Consider the following 7581-nt stretch of genomic DNA (forward strand, 5'->3'; position numbering starts at 1 on the left):
ATGGTGGCGCTGGCATCTGCCCGAATCTGTTCGTGAAAAGGAACCGGGCAGGAACAGTGTCATGAAGTGCCACCACATGCATTTACATCGCCAGTCGCATCAGGCTCCGACTCGAGTCTAACAGCAAGCCAAGCTCACTTTCTTCGCGGTCGTGCCGATCGATCTGCACATAATTGAGGCCGGCCCGATCTCTCCCTCGCTCCTAAGTCCTACCCACCGTTGACGGAAGGGAAAGGTACGTAGGAGGCACGCGCATGTGGCCCGAGTCACCGGCGTGCCCCTCTCCCCTTTCGGCTGCGCCGATTCGCCATGACAGTTAAGTGTGTCTGGGACACAAGCTAGTGTGGCGAGCGTGACGTCTTCCAATTGGAACCATCGCCGCCTCTCGTATCATCATATCAGGTTGGGAAATGCCAGGGCAATTTCATCAAGAATCCAGCTACATTGCCCCGGACCAGGAGAACAGCCGAAAGAAACGAAAAATCTAGTAACTCTGAGGAGGGTACAGTATTCCGGGGCGAATTTCAATGGCAACAACATGCGGACAGTGATCGGAACATGCCCACACCCACATGGATTTCTTTCGAGTTACACGCGAAGAACAGTCCATGCTCCAGCTATTGTCTTAGAAAATATCCAGAGCAGAAGCTTAGCTGAACACAAAAACTTGAACGAAGGCTTTACTCAAGCTCTCTTTCTCAGGCAGGTAAAATTATCACCCTAGGAAGCCACAAATTAGTCATGTACCAGGCACCCAGTACAAGCATATGACGATATACCTCCCTAAAACTCGAGGATCCTACCTTGAATCACCGGACACATTGTACCAACTACAAACAAACACGGGTTAACAGCACCAACCATGGTTGCAAAACTGACCTGTCAACATGCTCACAGCCCTAAATCCCTAAATCACGCTGCGCTGCCGGGCCTTCCTATTCCTGACAACATTGTACAGCCAAAACGCACACCTGCAGAGCAAGAATTGCAGGAGGTCTTCCACCTGGCAGACGGCCCAAAAACAAACCACTACCTAGAATGAGAAGCTAATGATTATTCACCTCATCTTTCTGGAAGATGGGATGAAGTAGGAGGCAGTGATTCCTCTAGCTGAGTATCTGCTTGAGCTTGAACCAGAACCTGGGACAGGGTTTGGGACTGAGTGTGCGCCTGTGCCATCGCGTCTCCCTGGGCTTGGCTCTGCTGCTTTAGAAACCTATTCATCCGTTCAAGCAACTGGATCGCTTTTCTCTTCCCCCTGTCTGTGCCGCTTTCTGCTAGCTCCTCCAGCAAGGTCACGATGCCCTGCTCCTGTGCTTCTGCAAGATGCTGTTGCTGCTGTTCGCCATTACAGAGATGCACCAGAACAGCCGCAGCATTCTCCTTGTTCCTCGAGGATCCATTCCTGATAACTCCAACTAGAATTGGTATGGCGGCGGCAGCGCTGATGGCTGCCTTTCCCTCAGGATGGCTCGAGAGAATTGCCAGTATAGCCAGGGCCTCATCAACCATTCCACTTTCAGTCTCTGTTAGAAGCTCAAGTAGTATAGGGACCAATCCAGCTCTAACAGCTTTACCCTTGTTGCCCTGATAGATACACAAGTTAAATAGTGCTGTTGCTGCATCCTTTTTACCCCGTTGACTTCCATTACCCAATAGCAGCACCAAAGCTGGAATTGCCCCAGAAGCCCCTATCGTCACCTTGTTCTCATCCACAAGTGATAGGCTAAACAGTGTGGCAGCTGAATTCTCCCGAGCCTCCATGCTGCCTCTCTTTAGCACATGTACAATTCCAGGAACAGCTCCAGAGGTAATTATTCTTGCTTTGTTCTCTTCATAAATAGAAAGATTCAGGAGAGCAGTAACCACATGTTCCTGGGTGCTAACATCGGTGGTTGGTAGAAGGCTCACAAGGATAGGAATAGCACCAGCTTCTCCTATACAAGCACGATTTTCAGCGCTACGCTTGGCAAGCTGACGAAGCATACCTGCAGCTCCACGTTGATCTGCAAGGTTCTGGGATGATAGTTTCTGCAGGAGCTCAATAACTTTACTATGCTCAGAGGCGGTACATGTTGCTGGTGTAGTATTAGGCTGAGCAGGGCGCTTTGGCGGCTCTACACCATTCGCTTCACACCATTGAGCTATGAGGCTACGGAGCACATAGTTTGGAGTTAGAGATTTATTTGGAAGCTTCTGCTGCGTCTTAGGACAGGTGTCGTGCCCTGCCTCCAACCATCTCTCTATGCAACCTCGCTCGTAAGTCTGAATACAAACATTTTGAAGAAATTCTTGTGAGCTGAAATATAAATGGAAGTCTGCAGATTGATAGGAAACAAAAGATAAAAGTTAGGCAGAGACCTGGCCAGTGGAGACAATAACTGGGTCTTTCATTAAATCCAGTGATATTGGGCAACGAAAATCATCCGGGACAACAGGAGATGTCAAGTTGTCATCTCGGGAAGGGTTTGTTGTACTTGCTGGGATGCCTATAGGATCCTGGGTCTGCACAAAATCCTTGATCTTTTTCAGCAGCATTGACATATTCTCAACAACTGCACCAGGATCCCCTCCACTAGCCATCTCATGCAAGGCCAATGATTCTTGATTGAGGTCATATATGGTGACAAGCTGCAACTTCTCAGATAACCTTTGAATGATATCTGGATCAGCATTATCATTGGTGCTTGAATTATAGGCAGAAATTAGATCATTAAAGAGAATGTCATCCGATGTATCTGGTCGTTCTTTTGCTCTTTTGAATTGAGCATGCACCAGTTCAACCTGCACAACATTGCAAGTGTTTCAGCTGCAGATAAGCAAGAAAAGCCAAACAAAACAAATCAAAGCAAAAAATCTAAAAGGTTTCACTGACAAAGAAACTCAAGAGTGAGAAAAATTACCTGTTCCCTTACTTCATCTGATATGCCAAGCTCATCAAACGAGATACCAGCTAAGGCTTGCTCAAGCCTCGAGGTAATGTCCTGGAAAGTCTGCATTATCTTCTCTCTCTCGAGAACCTGCAAATGGGGAAACCACTAATTGTTGGAAAATGGTCGTGATTTAAATATGTATGGAAAGCAGTTGCAAATTTATACAGCAAAAATTAACCACAAGATCTGCTGACTAACAGTATTTTAGTGTTCATCAAGGTACACGGATCAAGAAATATTAGCCCACTCAACTACACAGCCTCGCTACTTTTTAATGAACACACCCGTGCAAACATATAGAAGTGCTTGATTGACCATCACATACCTCATCAGAACAGAGCAACATAGTGTCGTTATTTCTCAAATGTAATCACGTAAAAATTATAACTAAAACTATTTTAAAGTTATCCTATGCAGTGCAATTCAGACAGCACGTAGCCTTCAACCTAAAATATTTCGCACTGAGACACTAGTTTTTTACCCTGTAAAACTGCATCACAAACATGACTCCAAATATATTACTAGATCTTTTTACCCCCTTAAACACTTATAGTGGCTTAGCAGCTATGGCTAAAATAAACTGTCTATTAACTACGCCTTTTCACCTGCCCTTGAGCCCTGGCTCTCCTTCCGTGGATGAAACCTTGTGGAGAATTATTCCCATTAAAGTGCGATTCAGATCCTTCTGGTGTTTCCATTTTTCCTCATATAATCAGTCCATCCGAGGACTGGGCAATATCCCAGTGATCAGAGTGCAATGGCATCCCCATGTGACCTGGCTTTGACCCATAAGGAGCAGACTCAATCTCATTGCTTATTTCGTGGGACTAATATACCAGTGCATCTTCTTGCTTATTCTTGCAAGTGTACCAACAGTTCTAGTACCCTCGGTCTCATTATTTCTATACTACTATATAGTGTACAAGTTTCGAATGGATCTAGAGCATCAATCCTGATCGTTGGTACCCTCAATCTAACGGTTGGGGGCAGTGGGATTCGCATCAACAGGAGCTGCCTCCAAACCTATGGCTGCTATTTCTAGGATTCACTATGTGACCCACCACCATCTGACCCTGTCATCTGACCATGCTCTAGATCTTTCCACTATGAGGTGGACTACACACTTGCTCCTCTAAATTATTTTAGTCCTACCTGGCTACATGTTCACAAGAGATAGTACTGAACCAGTAGAACTATCTCAGGAAAGCGTGCATGCGAGCCTAGAATTGCAATATATTCCATTTTCTTTTATTTGAAACAAGTAGTAAGGTACCTAGGAAAAATAGAATGAGAAAAAAAATGTGCAAAGAACCTATGAAATAGTACGTTTTGACACTTTTTTTTTCTTAGCTGACATGGGATTGAGAAGCTCAAAATTTATTATTAATTGTACTTCTTCTTTTCACTTCATTTTTCTCAAAAAATTTGAGTATGAGTCCAATAAACTAACGGACTTCATAAACATATATTTTTATATAAAAAGGGCGAAGACTCTATCTTATGTTTCCTAAAGAAAATCATTGTACTATGTTTCTTGGGGGAATAGTTGTTATGCGTTCCTTGCGAAGCCCAAAAATGATACCAAAAATGCCTACTGGATATTTCCCATTTGAAGCTTCTATGAAAAATTTACCATAATATGTGTGCTTTAGTTTTATAATTAATTTAGTACCATGCATATACATAATAAGCTGACATGCAAAGCACGTACAAATTACTAGTGTATAATAGTCCATCAGTTGCACCATCAATATGGAGCTCCAGAAACTACCTACCTATACCCTCCGAAACACCTATCACAGTAGTGCAGCTGCCCGATGCAGCTGATGATAATTTGCAACAATCATGATCCGCCAAATGCGATTATGACAGACGATTCAAACTAAATTCACCACATCCCCGGACCACAGACGTAAGCTAAGTATATATACTATCCTCAGTGATGAACAACTTTGAGTTATCAGGTATTCCTTGTATCGAGCAACTAGCAATAGTACTCCATCCTTATCACCGCCATGTCCACATCTATCCATGCCTAACATGTAACATCGCAGGGCACATTTGAAGTTCGCAGGAATTATTTTTTTTCACTTTTTGAAATCAGTATCACCAATAAATTGGCACAGAATCTCAGTGCAACATGATCAATCCATGCCGCAAAGTCATGTCCCACCCTCGCCCCAGAGAAAAAAGAGGTTTGCAGATATTAAACTTCCATAACTAACTAATCGACAAAATCATCATAAATGAATGTTACAACATGCTGATCAAAGTCTCTAGATATCTGAGTCGTCCAGCTCCAGTGCATAAATATTGTTTAAATAAACAAGACCAGGGCTGAGCAACAGAAAAATCATAGTAATAGACTAATAGTCCTGGGCCCTGGCCCAAGATGCAGCAAAAGGAAGAAGACTTATACTACGGCTGAGAATCTCAGCCAGTGTCCTGGCCACATTGGAGGTTTCCTTCCAGTGAGTTGCTATGGACAAAACAAATTAAGCACCCACAGGTTGAGCCACAAAAACTGGTGATGCTAAACTTATCCTATGTGATACCCTCGTTGTTTCCTATTATATTACATAACTATCTTATATAAATTGGACTTTCCTATCACGTAACTATCGTATATAAATTGGAGTTGGTGGTGATGGCGTCGAGTACACCCTCCCCACTTCATCCCAATCTTCCTGATCCATCCAGAACCTACTCGATCCCTTCTGGTCCAACAAGCCACCCGCCTTACTCATGTCTTGCATGGGAAAGTATTTTAAAAGTACATGACAGTACGTAATTTTTTTCCACGACAAGAACCAGCCAGTCAATCCGACAACTAATTTTTTTCCTGCAGCCGCTCCTCCCCAATATGCATTCTCCAACCACCCCTCCTCCTCAGTCTCTGTGCTTCGTCCACTTTTTGGTACCGTAGCGACACATGGGCATTATGCTAGTTACATATAAGTGGCACTTGCCGGTAATTTTATCACAACTTTGGTAGCGAACATGACCACCATCTCACCCATTTGCAACAGATCTAACGGCTGGTATCAGGAGGGGGTATGAGGTGAACAGACCGCCACCAATAACTGACATATAGATACGACTAAAGACTAGCATTGAGAGCAATTGCTTTCAACTGCACCCAAAAACACACACACCTGAACAAGTCCTATCAGCTTTTCAGCTGCAAATATGCATTTTGTGAGCAATGCTAGTGTGACCTAGATACAGTGATTAAATAGCAATAGTGGTGAATAACTAGTTCTTTTGGAGTAAAGTCACAGCTATCTTTTACTCTTGTACAATCCTGCGGTTACACGGATTACTACTAGTCTCTCAAACTTCCATATTTAGAACTACAATATTGGTCATGCCAAAATTAGAAAGTATAGAATTCAGTAATTATACCTTGGTTTTTCCTAGGCTCACCCATGTTGTGTATACAAAACCAATAATAACCTAGGGTATTGGCAGACTTATTCAACACCACTAAAGAATGTCAAGTTGTCAACTACTCTGGCCCGGCATTGATTTGACACCCGGGAATTCAAAACCTGGTCCAACCTCAGCAATTTTTAAGGATAAGCTTTTACACAGGCAAAAAAAGGTAACATGTTGCAAAGTAATTAGCGAGAAATTCTAATTCTGCAGCACAGCACGGTAAAATACAATCTAATTCGTCAGGCGAAATTTTCTTCAACTCCAGAGATACAACCTTATCTAGCGCAAGAGGTGCAAGAATATGGGCAATTTCGGATGCACCGTATAAACAAGACAAGAAAACAATGAGCTATAGTCGAGAAATCCCACCAGGAAGATCTTGCTACCGTTGCTGCCGAGGCGGAGCAGCTCCCGGGCGCCGGCGAGCGCGTCCCTGAGCTGCCTGAGCGCGGCCACTGACGCCTCCGGCAACGGGCGTGGTCCTTCCTTGACCTCCTCCATCATGGGCGCGAGCAGGCGGATCCGCCGCGACAGATTGCAGAACTGCCTCCGGTAGGCGTTCCTGAAGTCGGAGACCACCGCGATCTCGTCCACCAGCTCCGCAACCCTCTCCACCAAATCGCCCACCTCCTCCTTCCCCCCCTCCGGCGACCCCGAGCCCGAGGGCGTCGGCGGAGTGGCCGCCTTGGCTGCAGTGGCGACGGCAGCAGCGGCGGCGGCCTTGGTGCTGGCCTCCTCGTCCATGGCGGCTGCGCCACCTGCAGCGTCGTGCGGGCGCAGCGGCGGTGAAACTGGCGATGTGCAGAGGAAGGGGATTTGGGGTGGTGGCCTCCTAGAGCTCCGCTCCGCTCCACCCTGCGAGCCGCCGGTCCCAGCTGTCAGTCTAACCCCACGCGCAGATATAGGTACCGCAGGAGCCGCCGGCATCGGCGCGGCTCGGCTACGAGTGGCGCCTGGCTGGTGCACCCGAGGCCGTGGGTTCGGGAGCAGCTGCGACCCGGCTCGATTGGGCGCGTCGATGGGCGGCCGGCGTATGGGGCGGGTTCAGGAACAGCTGCGACCCGGCGGCGGGGCGGAGGCTCCAATCCAAACGGTTTCTTTCTTGTATTATCGCCGCGTCAATATCTGGCTGCTTAGCTAAGACAATGCTGGACTTCGTGTTGCTTAAAGCAGTTTCTAACCAGAGGCGGCTGAGCTGTGGGGCCAAGGG

The 7581-nt window shown here is 46.0% G+C and overlaps 1 pseudogene; it reads right to left on the reverse strand.

Annotated features, from left to right (window-relative positions):
• Nucleotides 1-548: 548 nt before the first annotated feature.
• On the reverse strand, nucleotides 549-7353 carry LOC119290823 (annotated as a pseudogene).
• Nucleotides 7354-7581: the final 228 nt, after the last annotated feature.

The sequence above is a fragment of the Triticum dicoccoides genome, chromosome 4B (genome assembly GCF_002162155.2).
Source record: "Triticum dicoccoides isolate Atlit2015 ecotype Zavitan chromosome 4B, WEW_v2.0, whole genome shotgun sequence".
NCBI lineage: Eukaryota > Viridiplantae > Streptophyta > Magnoliopsida > Poales > Poaceae > Triticum > Triticum dicoccoides.